Here is a 15,039-nt window from a genome sequence, read left to right on the forward strand (position 1 = left end):
ATCTATTTGTTGGAGGAAATTTCGCAACGTTTGAACAATTGTCAATTAAATATAATTTACCAAAAACTCACTTTTTCGATATTTGCAAATCAGAGACTTTCTCCGATCTCCAGTACATACATTCCCTATAAGTCCAGATAAGAACTTACTAGATGCAATTTTTAATTTGAAGCCTTTTTATGATCGTTCAATATCTAAGATTTATTCTAGGTTATCAGGAACGAATAAGGCTCCTTAGGGTAGCAAGGAGGGAACTTAAGAAGGGGCTGAGGAGAGCAAGAAGGGGACATGAAAAGGTTTTGGCGAGTAGGGTTAAGGAGAATCCCAAGGCTTTTTTCACGTACGTGACGAGAGTAAAGCTAGGTCCGATTGGAGACAAAGGTGGGAAGATGTGCCTGGAAGCTGTGGAAGTGGGTAAGGTTCTCAATGAATACTTCGCTTTAGTATTCACCAACGAGAGGGGCCTTAATGACGCTGAGGACAGTGTTGGTAAGGTTAATGTTCTAGAGTATGTAGATATCAAGAGAGAGGATGTGTTGGAGCTGTTAGAAAATATTAGGACAGATAAGTCCCCGGGGCCTGACAGAATATTCCCCAGGCTGCTCCGCGAGGTGAGGGAGGAGATTGCAGAACCATTGGCTAGGATCTTTGAGTCCTCGTTGTCCACGGGAATGGTACCGGAGGATCTGAGGGTGGCAAACGTTGTCCCTTATTCAAAAAAGGTAGTAGGGATAGTCCTGGGAATTACAGACCAGTGAGCCTTACATTTGTGGTGGGCAAGCTGTTGGAAAGGATTCTAAGAGATAGGATCTATGAGCATTTAGAAAATCATGGACTGATTAAGGACAGCCAGCATGGCTTTGTGAAGGGAAGATCATGTCTCACAAGCCTGATAGGGTTCTTTGAGGAGGCGACCAGGAAGATTGATGAGGGTAGTGTAGTAGATGTGGTCTACATGGATTTTAGTAAGGTGTTTGACAAGATTCCACATGGTAGGCTTCTTCAGAAGGTCAGAGGGCATGGGATCCAGGGAGGCTTGGCCGTGTGGATTCAGAATTGGCTTGCCTGTAGAAAGCAGAGGGTTGTGGTGGAGGGAGTGCATTCAGATTGGAGGGCTGTGACTAGTGGTCTCCCACAAGGATTGGTTCTGGGACCTCTACTTTTCGTGATATTTATTAATGACTTGGATGAGCGGGTAGAAGGGTGGGTTAGCAAGTTTGCAGACGACACAAAGGTCGGTGGTGTTGTGGATAGTGTGGAGGGCTGTAGAGGCTTGCAGAGGGATATTGATAGGATGCAGAGCTGGGCTGAGAAGTGGCAGATGGAGTTCAATCCGGAGAAGTGTGAGGTGGTACACTTTGGAAGGACAAACTCCAAGGCAGAGTACAAGGTTAATGGCAGGATTCTGGGTAGTGTGGAGGAGCGGAGGGATCTGGGGGTTCATATCCACAGATCACTGAAAGTTGCCTCACAGGTGGATAGGGTAGTTAAGAAAGCTTATGTGATGTTAGCTTTCATAAATTGTGGGATTGAGTTTAAGAGCCACGAGGTAATTATGCAGCTCTACAAAACTCTGGTTAGACCACACTTGGAGTACTGTGTCCAGTTCTGGTCACCTCATTCTAGGAAGAATGTGGAAGTGTTGGAAAGGGTGCAGAGGAGATTTACCAGGATGCTGCCTGGTTTGGACAGTATGCATTATGAGGAGAGACTAAGGAAGCTAGGGCTTTACTCTTTGGAGAGAAGGAGGATGAGGGGAGACATGATAGAGGTGTACAAAATATTAAGTGGAATAGATAGAGTAGACAGCCAGTGCCTTTTTCCCAGGGCACCAATGCTCAATACAAGAGGGCATGGCTTTAAAGTAATGGGTGGGAAGTTCAAGGGAGATATCAGAGGTAGGTTTTTCACCCAGAGAGTGGTTGGTGCGTGGGATGTGCTGCCTGGGGTAGTGGTGGAGGCAGATATGTTGGTCAAGTTTAGGAGATTGTTAGATGAGCATATGGAGGTATTTAAAATAGGGGGATATATGGGAGGAAGGGGTTAGATAGTCTTAGGAGTGGTTTAAAGGTTGGCACAACATAGTGGGCCGAAGGGCCTGTATTGTGCTGTATTGTTCTATGGTTCTAAGGCCCCTTTAGACAAAATTAAAAATGCTTGGGAACATGATTTGCAGATTTCAATCTCTGAGGAAACTTGGAATTAAATTTTTAAATTGGTTAATACTTCATCGTTATGTCCGCGTCACTCTCTCCTTCAATTTAAAGTGGTCCAGAGATCTCACCTGTCCAAAGACAAGTTATCGCGTTTTTATTCGGATATATCTCCTTATTGTGATTCATGCAATAATGGAGAGGCTTCTTTAATTCACATGATTTGGTCATGTCCGAGTCTTAAAAAATACTGGATAGAGGTATTTCAAACTTTTTCTGTGCTTTTTAAAATAAATTTTAAGCCAAATCCTTTAACTGCATTATTTGGGATTGTTGGAGAAAAGGATATAATTTTGGAGACTTCCGACTGACACGTATTGGCCTTTATTTCTCTTATAGCCAGGAAGGCTGCGTTGCTTAAATGGAAGGAAGTTACTCCCCCCACTCATGTTCAATGGCTACGAGATGTTACGTCATATCTAAATCTAGAGAAGATCTGTTGTTCAATTTCTGGATCTAATTTGGACTTTCAAATATTGTGAGGACCTTTTCTGAACTACTTTAAAAACCATTGATTTGGTGCTTAAAGTATAGATATTGGCTAATACTATTATGTCTTTAGGGCTTTTTTTTTGTCTTTTTTTTACCAAACAACTTCGGTCTTGGTAGTGGGTTTAGATTGTTTTTTATAATAAAATTATTCCAATTTATTAATATTAATTAGTTATTATTTCTGTTTATCAATACGAGGTATTGTGATTTCAAGTGTGACTCAATACAATGCATTTTGGAACATTTTGACTTTTCTTTTGTTTCATGTACTTTGTATTTTCTATCTGGAATTAATAAAAAATATTGTAAAGAAACGCTGTAATTGTATCCACATCAACTACTTCCTCTGGTAGCTTGTTCCATAGACCCACCACCCTCTGTGTAATCCTGCGCTGTACACCCACATTCTGTGAATTTAGACCTGGTGCAAAACTCAAACTATCTTCCCAAATCTGTACCAAGGGAGGAAATTGTTAGGTATGATTGTGCAAATTTGAGGATGCATATCAACTGAAGAAGGAAAAAAAGATCAGAAGAGGTAAGCTCTCAATCTGTCTACTTTTCTGCATTCTCCATGCATCATAGTGGTTTATCAAGTTAGTATAGTAGGGAAGGCCCCTACGTTGTAGTCATTACTCCAGTTGGTGCAACTGATCTCCTAAAGTTGTTGTTGTTATTTGTAGTTAAATCTGAACAATGATGTGAGGATTACTATATATAGCAACCATCTGATCATCTGTGGGATTCATGTGTCCTTAGTGAAGATGCCCCAAATGGCCGTAAGTAGGAAGTAATCTGTTTGGCCAGATTTTGATCCAAGTCCTTAGGCTACCCGGATCAACAGGAAGATCCAAAGGGAAGCCTCTGGCCATGGTTATAACGACAAACTAAGGCGTGGGTGAGGAAAACTCATCCATCCAGTTGCCTCTCATAACAGCATTGTTTAATTTTCACTCTGTTTTTGCTGATTTGATTCTATCAGATAGATTTTACTGAACATTTTTTACAAGATTTCTCCTTCTGTTTTTGGTTTTTAATCTGATTCATGCCAAGAAAATGCATTAAAAGGATCAGAAAGTGCAGAACAGGTCTCAGTAACAATCACTTTCCAAGTTATCAAAAAATTGCAATAAAAGATTAGAAAAGTGTTGGTTTTACAGCATCTGAAATCCTGTTCATAAATTTTTGGATAACCTCTGAGCAAGTGCAAATGAAGTACCTCAGATACATAAGGCCTTATAATTTGCTTTGGGAAGGGGATGTATTTCAGGCATAAGATTTGGATGCACTATATATGTTTGTGGATGATTAACTAGTGCCAAAAATTCAGCGATCCCATTAGCCACATATTTGCTTTGCGTCCCAATTGCGCACATCTCTGGGTGCCAATATGCAGTCATTTCCAGGTCCAGATATCATTTTTGTTTGCAGATGCAAACTTTTCTGTGAAATAATGCCAGTCATGAACTTGACTCTGACATTGCAAATAGTTGCAACTGTCCTTTAACCCCAGCAGCAGTTACTTATCTAGATGAATGACCTTAAAAACACAGACCAGACAAGCAAGTTAACATCACAGCCATGCTCCAGAGTTTCTGAATTAACACATTGAAAGATCTGTAGGTTTACAAATAACCATTGTGAAACTTGAGAGGCAAAAAAAACCCAACAAAATACTACTCTTTGTTTCAGTGCTATTTGGAGATGAGTCAGTAAATGACATACCCAGACAGGGACAAATGGCCACCAGTTTAGATGCCGGTCAGAGAAGCCTTGAAATCTTCCTGGCTACCACGCGACAACAGCACGAGCTACAGAAATGACTGGCTATCCACCTCAAGAAGGGAATATATTTTGGAATCATGTAAGTGACTGAAAAAAAACCAGGCAAAATGACAACTAAACAAATAAATTGCACTTCCAATTACTGCAAATCTACTTTGGAAGACAGTGCAAAAATGGAAGTACTTTCATCATTTTTGTTTAACCATTGATGTCAAAAAAGACAGATGGAATAAGTATGAATAAGCGGTTTTGAGGAGGTAAGAGCAAAATTATCTGAATGCAATGTTAGCCTGCATCCTATATTTCTCCAAATTACTACAACTAACACCTCACTTGCTGGGCGGAAAGCACTTTGGGATATCCTGAGGTTGTGAAATGCGCTATATAAATGTAAATCCTTTCTTTCCACCCGAGCAAGCTAATGAAATGACAGGTCATTACAATGCTAAGCAGCACAATTGTGAGACCTGTATCCTTCTGTCAGTGGGGCAAATCATTTGTTTCATCTTGACTTCATAGATGTGATGTATTACAGCAATAGAAGTAATTCTGTCCTATGCAGATGGTGGCAGGACTGTGGCATTCATCCCATTATAGTCCTCAGACAACACGTGAGCAAGGAAGACAGATCCACTACATTAGCAACTATTGTTTATATAGCTATTGACAAAGTCAAATACCCCGAGGCACATCATAAGGAGCATTTTCAAAAAAATATTGACACAAAGCCACATAAGGAGATGTTAAGAGAGACAGGATATTAAGAAGGAGCACAAGGACTTTGTAAAGTTGTGGAGCTGTGTGAAGTTACTGAAGTAAGGTGACATGAATAATACCTTTAACGTTTAGCCAATGCCTGGTAGGACAGCAAATACACACTTAATGATGTTGGAACAGGATTTTGTGCCAATTACAATATGGGTAGTAGCTTTTTGGATTAATCAGGTTTCTAATAGTCCTGCTTAATGTAATGTTTACCTCCATGAATTCTCCCACTTTAAGAGCACAAGATTCCTGGAACACAATTCTGCTGTTGGAATTGCAGTAAACAACTATTACTACCAACTGAGAAATCTATTTATCACTTTGCAAATTGCAGGGGCACACTCGATTTAATAATATGGGTGCGGTTCTGAACCTGTACAACCACAACAGAGGTTTCTTCCCCAAGTACCTGGAGGAAATCAGAATCTCTCTGTTCTGGGAAGGAATTGTCAGCAGCCCTTCTCAGGCTAAATAAGACAATCCTCTCATAAAGGGGATCAAGGCAATCAGTAGCAAATCTTTTAGTTTGTTTTGATGCAAACAATGATTTGCATGGGTCAGTGCCAATGCATGCCAGTGCCAAACCATGTGTTGCCCTTAAGTTCTTTTTAAAAAAAAACATTTATTTTGATGTTTTTTGGTCTGATTTATTTACTCTTACAATTGTTGCCCGGCAGCCAATTGGTCATTGGTGTTCTGGGGCAAAAATGAACCTTACTTTGGTTTAATTTTAGCTTGGTGGCCGTCCCTTTAAAACCTAATCACAGCATAAGTCGTTAGAATCTTGTCCCAAGTTGAACTTGACAATAACATTCAAGTTATGTTGGATTGCCTAAAGTGGTTGACAGAGGAGCCAAGCTGCTCCCCAGCAAATACACAGTTATTTGTTTGGTATGACAGCGGATATTTTCAAGCCTAGTCAAATTACATAAAATGTATGAATTTCTGGTGATGAATTTTAGTGATATTTAATCTGGCTCTTTGAATCTCAGCAATATGGAGCTCTCAAAGGAAATAGTGTGGCCACGAGCAGCTCCTGTAGTCAAAAGGAATGCAGAGGAATAAATATTTTGTGGATAGAAGTACCTTATAAAAGTACAGCATAGTGTTCGGTTATAACACCTTTTCATATCTCCTGTGGAGAATGTGGAATGAAAGAAAGTGACATTGTCCCGAAGAGACCTTGTTTGGAATCTGGGGGAAATTTCTTAAAGTTATGGTATCAGTCATAACTGGCTCACACCCTATTACTGAACTTGGCCTTGCTTCAGACTATCTCAGTATGGAAGGGATGGTCGGTACAGGCCAGTATATTACCACATAGTGTGTTTATCCATGGGAGATGTTGTTTAATTAAACATATGACAAAAAAAATCATCAAATTTGATGATAATTGTGTAATAAACCAGCAACAATGGAAAGATCTGGGAAGAGATCATCTGCAGGCCTCTGAACCAGTTAGTGCCATGTGACCTGCAAGATAGGCTGAATTGGGAGAGGAATATATTTGGGGTGTGCCATGATAATAATTGGATTTATTTTCGTTTGATGTTCAAATATTCGGAGCAATTAAACATATTAAGGACAATAAGATTTCAGTGTTAGGCTCAAACCTCGATAAGAAAATAGAGAAGGGTGGACGAAGTACACAGGCAGAAATGAAGCACAGCTAGCTGCTTCCTCATAGAGAGTGAAAACCAGATATATCACTAATGCAGCCTACTCATGCAGCTCCGAGCAGTTTGTTTCATTCTGTACCTTGACCCTTTCAAATGCAAGGGAAAAAGGGAAATCTAACTGAATATTGAGGGAGTCCTGCCCTTTCAAAAAATAGATTAGCAATTCATTTCCTATCGTCAACCTCAAACCTCAAAGCCGAGTTGTCCTATGTGAGTATAAAAATGCAACAGAATTATGTGGTTGTCTTGGGCACTGATATCTGCATTCAAAATCTTTACCAAATGACTGTCTGTAGCTTGAAAAGAACTTGAGTGACTCCAAGTTGAGAAGAGACTTTTTGTTTGCTGACAAAAACTCTCAAGAGAAAGGTACCCCTTTGTTAGGAAGGGCACAATTTTCAAAATGTATCAAGTATAACAAAGGAAAAACATTTTAGTTCAATGCAATAAGTTAACACCACGCAAAGGAAAACACATTTTGAACTGTACTGTTAAAATAATGCTTTATTATTTTTCTTATCAGCTTCTATTCACAAATAATTAGTAGCAGATGACTATTGACAATTGTATATATTTTGTTTGCAGACCCCATGGAATTTTGTGCTACTGTAATTAATAATCAAAGAAATCAATCTTTAGAATTCAAACTCAGCAAAGAAAAATCACTATGATTAGTAATAAAGAGCTCAAGCTTATTTCACCTTTTTCATGTCAAGAAATCATCTTTAAAAAATAATCTGCCATTCCAGCTTATTTCCAATATATTTTAAAGTATACATATTTTCAAAGAAACAAAACAAAAATGGTACAGGGGGAGGGAGTGGGATAAAGACCCTAGTTTTCAACATGTACCAAACCAATGCTGATGATGGCATTGCTTTATTGAAATCTGTCAAAATGTTATTTTATAAGCTTCACAGCTCTGTTGATAATTTTAACTTAATAGACATGGCTTTCAGTTAGGTCAGGTTGGCTACAGTGAAATATGATCATTCAGAAGTACTGAAAGCTGAAGGAGATTGTCATCAGACCTTCACACCAGCCAGTTGTGTTTAGTTGTATTAGATGTAGCACTGAACAAACCTAACAGTTTACAGGATGGGGTTTGCTGTAAGTTGGAGATGTATCGTTTTCCTCTGTAGTGTTTGTGCTGTAGGAATCTGATGCCAGTTTGCAGTGTTGTGAAAAGACGCCTGTCCTATACAAACAATGCTTTGTAAAGGATCAGTTCTATACTACGGAAAATATAAATGTTGCTCTAGCTTACTGTTGCTCAGAAAGATTGCAACATTCTCCCCTCCCCCCAGGAGGAAATGACAGTTTTCCCCACAAATCAATTCAAGTCCAAATGTTTTGAAGGAACCGAGCTTCAACAAAAGTGGAGACAAGTACGAATATCTAAATCGTGGACAGTGGTTAATGTGTGAGGAAAGTATTCTAAGTTACGTTTTATATGTATGTGTATATGCATATACACATAGATTTATAAACATGTATAAATATTAGGAGACTATGTAATCTGATGATTCTGATTTTATAGAAGTTTTTGAAACAAATAGATCAGAATTATGTATGATGCAGCTTTATCTATATTTTCCATCTAGATGTTACAGAAAATCAATATTTTATTCATTTTTTTGTACTGCAACATGATAATTCTCAGTTCCTAGAAATGATCATATTTCACCGTACCTGTTGTATCCCCAATTAATTTATTCCTCCAGATATTTATCCAACTCTCTTGAACCTGTTAATACAATCAGTTCCTACTGCCTCATTTTATTCATTCATGACACTGTTCAAAGCAGATCCATCTAAACTGTCATTTCACCCTCTTTCTCCCAAGGCTGAGGCTGTGCTATGAGTGAGAATTTCCAATAAAGTTCTGTTTTCTTTGAAATCACAACAAATGTCCAGCAATGTATCTTCATCATAGCAGTAATAAACGTAAACTACAGTGAAATACTGAAAACACATTTCTGATTAGTTAAGAATTTCTTTACACTTGTAATACAAATAGAATAGACATACTAACTATTACTTATACTTCATTAGTAAGGAATATATAAACTCACTCATAGCTTTGCTACTGATTTGACTGTGAGTCAGACTCCACCATAAATATAAATGGCAGGCCTCTGATAATGAAGATAGGTAGTATCTATGTGACTGACCTGTAAAGAAACTGATTTGTCCCACCACCCCTGATTAATACTAATCTTACACAGCGTGATGAATCTGTATGTAAAACATCATAAAGATAATTTTCTTGAAATGTGGATGGGCATTCATTTCAGACGATCAACACATGTAAATTTCATCGTCCATCCCCATCCTGGTATTTGATAAAATTATACTTTTTATAATCTCCATGCAACAGCTCATACTTTCATGTCTTCCTTCTCAATTTTCTGCAGCTCAGAGAAATGTATGTTTTTTTTAAACAGCCATTCTTTGCTGATTCACTTTGCCCACTTACATACATCATGAAAGTATCAATCAGTCTGCCAATTTACAACATCACAGTCAGAACCTGCTCGATAGAATTTTACAGCAGAGAAGGAGGCCATTCAGCTCACCCTGCCTGTACTATGTTCCTAAAAGAGATTGAGATGCCAGTGACCATTTACAATCTTCTCCAATCCCATCCGCCACCTCGTAAAAGTTTTCTAGTTGTGACAAATCAACTAATCACTGCACTTTACCTCTTATACTCATCAGTCCACATCAGCCCAATGGCATACTGATCACACTCCTTCCACACCATTCTCATTATAGGTTGTGTCCCTCCATGATATCTTTTCTAATCTCTGCATTCTCTCTGATGAAATGCTAACTACTGTGTTCCCTTTGTACAAAGCCAACTGTAGCTCCTTTCACCTTGGGCTGATTACAATCCTGACTCCCTTCTCTCAACAGACTGGCAACACTCCTTATGACAGAACAATTACAAGCTGTTCCATGAGTACGATGAGCTGAAAAAGGATTAAAACCTCCAAATCCTCCAGTTAATTTACTGAAATATTTTTATAAATAAACCCTGTAAAAGCTCTGGTTGACCTACATGCCACCAAATTCATTTGTAAATATATTTGAAAACTATACAGTAAAATATTTTCTATACAGATGAAAGTAAGGATTCTATAAAATTCATCTATAGAATTGTTTAACATAATTCAGCAGTTTATTTTTCCAAAATCTCTTGCCCTTTGTTCCCATAGGAACAGAGACTTTGTTTTAATTATTGGATTTAGTATATATTAAAATATTTTAAATTTTAATATATTAAAATAAACAGAACAGAACCACCTCATGAATTTCACAGCATAGGTTAAAAAAACTATTGGACAGATGGATACCATTTCAAGGTTGAAGTTTCATTTAATGTGATGTTGGAATCACTCTTGGGTATCCCTCTTTGCAGCAATTTCTTCATCCAATTGTTCACTGCTTCCTTTCCTGAAAATTTTGAGGTTTAGTGGGATGAGAACCTGCCCCAAATATGCCCAATTTTCAAATGTGTACTGACCTCTTCCTTATCCCAGCTCTTGTCCTGCTGCCTGGTTGAAATGAACTAATTCAACACACACTGGTGATCCAACCTTAAACCTTTGGATCCATATGGTTTTGAATAATGGCTTTACCCATGAGGATATCAATGGTTTACAATGCCTACACAAACTAGCAGTCACCAAGCAAGAAAAACCTCTGGTGATAAAGTGGTTGGAGGAGCCAATGAAGGGTCTCAGAAGTAGGAGGGATGTATGCAAGAAGATCACATGCACACATTCAGATCCTTTCGCATATTCCACTTCTACACTTTATTTAAATTCCATTTTTGTGTGCGTCCCTGTGGTTACATATATTTATGACTGGCACCAGTAATGCTAAGGTTACATAATGGGAATGTTTCCGGGGCGACAAAAAGAGAATAGGCACGGTCACTACTGATTATCAAGGCCACCGATTTCCCATTCTCATTGGAAAACCAAATGGATAAAATCATAGAATGCAAGGGCCATTTCGAATTTGGCACCATGATCACAACGGCATGGTGAGAACAGCATCAAGAACTTGAGACCAGCTTACTAACAGAGAAGTATGTAGTATTAATACTGACTGTAAACTAGACCTGTGCTCCACCTTCAGACTGCTACTGCTCCTTTGGATTGCTCATTCTGCAGGATGCCACCATTTCTGTACTTATGCTATTAATGTCATTAAATATAATCAACATTTACGGGAATAAACAAATCTGGCACACAGTGAATTATTGTTAATGTCGACTCTGCTGTAAAATTAATGCCGCAGGGGTTTACTGATAACATAGTCAGCATTTGCAGTAGGTAAGCATTATAGGAGCATAAGCAAAGTGGTAATAACATAACGGGCCAGGAGCAGCCCATATATTAATTTCAGTTTCCAAGCTAGTTCACAAGTCTTGTGCTCCCACTGCTGCCTCTAGTAGACTTCTGAGACTCTAGCACCAAAATCAAAGTCGTCTTTTGTGTTGCTGGTGCTGCTTGCTTGCTTTTGCTGCTGCTGCTTGCTTGCTTGCTTGCTTGCTTTAGCTGTTTGCTGGCTTGCCTGCTGCCTCTCGCTGGCAGCTTTCTTCCCATTGCTAATTGGCTGGCAGCTTGCTGCTTTTGGACAGCTGGCTAGCTCTCCTCATGGAGAGTTTGCTTCTCCAGTAGGTCTCTATTTTCCATTCTGCTGCTATTAATGTTTAGCCAAAAAAATTAATACTTCAAGAACTAAACTTTGTAGCTGCTTCAAATAACCATGACCCTTGTGGTGTTTGGCTGTACTTTATGGATATTACAATGCCAAATAAGCCTCACATGAGCTGGGTGACCAGATACAGCTTGAAAAAAAAATGATGTTCCCATTTACTGTGACCCTTATGGTATTTAGGGGATTTTCACTTGTTCTTAGTCACCGTGGCACATGTGGTCGGTTCTTTGGCAGAAGGAATGAGCTGTTACAATGCTAAACAAACTCCAAAGGAGTCTGATGACTAGGAACAGCCGAATACTTGTGCAATATTACATGTGTAACTGTATTTTCAGAGCACCAGTACAATTCAGAGTATTAGCTCAAAACATCAGTAAACATCCTATGTAAAAAAAAAGTGACACACAGTCAATTAAACCCTGCTACCCTCTTGATGATTTACTATATCCATAATATACAAGACTGCATAATAATTCCTATGAGTGCAAGGTTAGGAAAGGATAGAATTTGTGCCCATGATCAGCTCTCCCACTTCACTGAGTGGGAATCACATTTTCAAAATCACCCACTGGGCCATTATCTTATCAGAAGGCTGATGGGAGCTGCAAGGTGATAATCTAACTCCACATCCATGGGTTTACCAGAAGGTTATTCAATCAGTGATAACTGAGCTGAACTTGAGCAACAAGTTCGGAGGACCCTCAAATACGTGGGAATTATCGCATCACCTTGCTTTAATTACACACAATTTCTAACCCCTATATTTAATATACTTCACTGCTAAGTCTAATATCAGAAATGTACAACTTGATTGGTAAGGGGGTTGAGGGTTACAGGGAGAAGGTGGGAGAATGGGATTAAACAAAAATCACCCATGATTGAATGGCGGAGCAGACTCAATGGGCCAAATGGTCTAATTCTGCTCCCATATCTTATCGTCTTTTGGAGAACTATGTATTATATTCCACAAGTGGAGAACTATTTTGTCAAACCACTTTGAAATTTTCAGCACCCAAAGTAAAACCTCATTGTGTTTCTTTTTCAAAGTTCTTCCCACTTGGGAATGAGAAGTCTAGCACTTCTATGCATCTAATCAGCAGAATCTTCTCTTTGTAGACATCTGGTGTGGAAGCTATGTGATACGGTGATGGGAGTAAAGTTTATGCTTGTCACTTCACCACTGGCAATATCCGATGAAATCATTTCCCCCACAGAGGATTGGGTAGGTATGTAAAAAGTTCAAGAGAGGGCCATTATTTGACAGGCATGCACATTCAACGGCAGAGTCCAACACAACCAACCATCCATCTCAGAATTTTAAATGCCACCATAAAATATGGAGTTGTTAAATATATTGGAGAAGCAATAGTTTGGTGTGCTTCATTAGAAAATAAATTTCTCCTTTTTGATGCAATTGTCAGAGACCAAGCTACCTTCTATTTGTCAAAGGGGCAGAGAGAATATAACCAGGCATGTGTTTCCTCTCACAGGTAATAAGGGAAATCAAATACTTGCCTTCGGAACTGTTCTTGATAACTACCCCAAGAGTTATCACAGGGCCTGGACTGTTAGGTTCAAACTTTCTTTTATTACATTGTCACAGTCCTGTAAATTTCCAGAATTTTGCAAAGAAACTAGAAGGCCAACTGACTTCAGAAGCTTGTCAAATTCATGTGGGAGTGGAGGGGCAGATGATCATATCGCAACGTTCGCTTTGAGTACTGATCTTTACCAATGCAACCAAATCTTTGCATCAAGTCTGTCAATGTCCAGCTGAATTCTGGTATGAGAATTTTCACTGGTAAACATTATCAAGACCAAAACATTGGCTGTCTGCAGTACCAAACATCATTCCACTACATCTTCATTGTGAATATGCAGACTACAGAGAATAAAGCTACCCCATCATCAGTAGGGACTTGCTTATTCAGGCTGGCTTGACCAACTATCACAGATCCAGTTCAAATCCAGTAGGCTAATTTGGATCAGCCCTTTAGCAATCCTTCCTCAGTATTGCTGGCTAATGGCATAATGCTTCAAAGGACCACTGCACAAAAAATTCTGATACACTGAAGGATCAAACCTCCCTTGCTAATAACAGACAATTATTAACTTATTGAGATCAGATCAGGTCAGATGTTATCACCTTCTTGATGGACAAAGTAACCCCATCATGTTGGTGCATAGCTTTTAACCAGACCCTGGAACACATCACCAAACACAGCCTGCAGGGAAAATTTGCAGGCACTCTACAAGGTTGCCTTGATGTCCCAAAATGAACAGGGACACTTGCCTTCTTTTGCCACCAGCTTTTGTAAGAAAGGAAATGGAGTGATTCTCAAACAGTACTGGCAGGGACCTAGAAGCAGATTACATAGCTCTTGTATTGGTGGGGATGGTGGCTGGGGTTCTTGGTTTCCAAGTTCAAGATCTCCGATTTTCTGGTCAGAAAATTATATGTCAATGAACACAGAAATGGAAAACCCTGGTTTATGTGCAGTTCACACAAAATGTTTAAATGCGAACCATTTGTAGGTTATATACTGCGGAGACTACCAGAAAATAGCAAGTAGTTTGTCAGAAAGGTGATACTTTTCTCTTATGATGATTTTAAATATTTAGTTTTTGGTTGAAAAGATCAGATGCTGGTTTATTCAAGTACTTATTTTGTACGAATCTTTAGTTAAAAAGTGGTATCTAATTTCCTTGTAGAACAATACAAATTCCTCATTCATAAAATGCTTAATCAGTCACCTTGCATCATGTAATATACACAGTTGTATACACATTTCAGCTTGTATCATGTAAATATTAGGTATGACTCTGAATTGAAGCATTAAGTCACTGAAGGCCTTATATTGAGATGTAGGTCCCAGGTGTTTAAAAATTAGTGTCCAAAATAACAGGATGTGCACTTTTCAAACAGAGAGAACAATAATGATTCACTGTAAGGTGATTCAGGCAAGCTTATAAGGGGTGGCTTTATGAAATTCTGGCACGGTTCCTTTCCTGCCATAAGTGTCTCCTGGTAATCTGAGCACAAGCTCTCTGTGATTTCTGCACCAGGAGTACAATTTTGTAAAAGCATCCAAAGAGCTATAGTGCACAATGTAAATGGCATGAACTCCACAGCACCGGTAACAACAGAAAAGATAAAAATGGCTAGGGAAGATCCAGACAGGGCAGGACTGTGGAAACAGTACAGGTGGACTCTGAAAGAATAGAACAACAGTTAGTGGCAAGCAGAAACTTCACTGGTATTGCTATCTTAACAGTGCAAAAAAAACACATAGTGATGTCTGTCTGTGCTGTCTTATTTGTCTTGTGACAGGCTGCTGCAACAAGCAACACAACAAGCAACACTGATAGTT

General features: G+C 38.9%; 1 protein-coding gene across 1 annotated transcript in view; it reads right to left on the bottom strand.

Moving 5' to 3' along the window:
- Nucleotides 1-14,421: 14,421 nt before the first annotated feature.
- The window catches only part of pou6f1 (POU class 6 homeobox 1), a 29,150-nt gene continuing 28,532 nt past the window's right edge, over nucleotides 14,422-15,039 (bottom strand). Inside the window, exon 7 of the mRNA XM_052009612.1 lies at nucleotides 14,422-14,880. The gene's annotated coding sequence lies outside the window, so the exon portion shown is untranslated. The remainder of the gene's footprint in view (nucleotides 14,881-15,039) is intronic.

This window comes from Pristis pectinata, chromosome X, assembly GCF_009764475.1.
Source record: "Pristis pectinata isolate sPriPec2 chromosome X, sPriPec2.1.pri, whole genome shotgun sequence".
Taxonomy (NCBI): Eukaryota; Metazoa; Chordata; class Chondrichthyes; order Rhinopristiformes; family Pristidae; genus Pristis; species Pristis pectinata.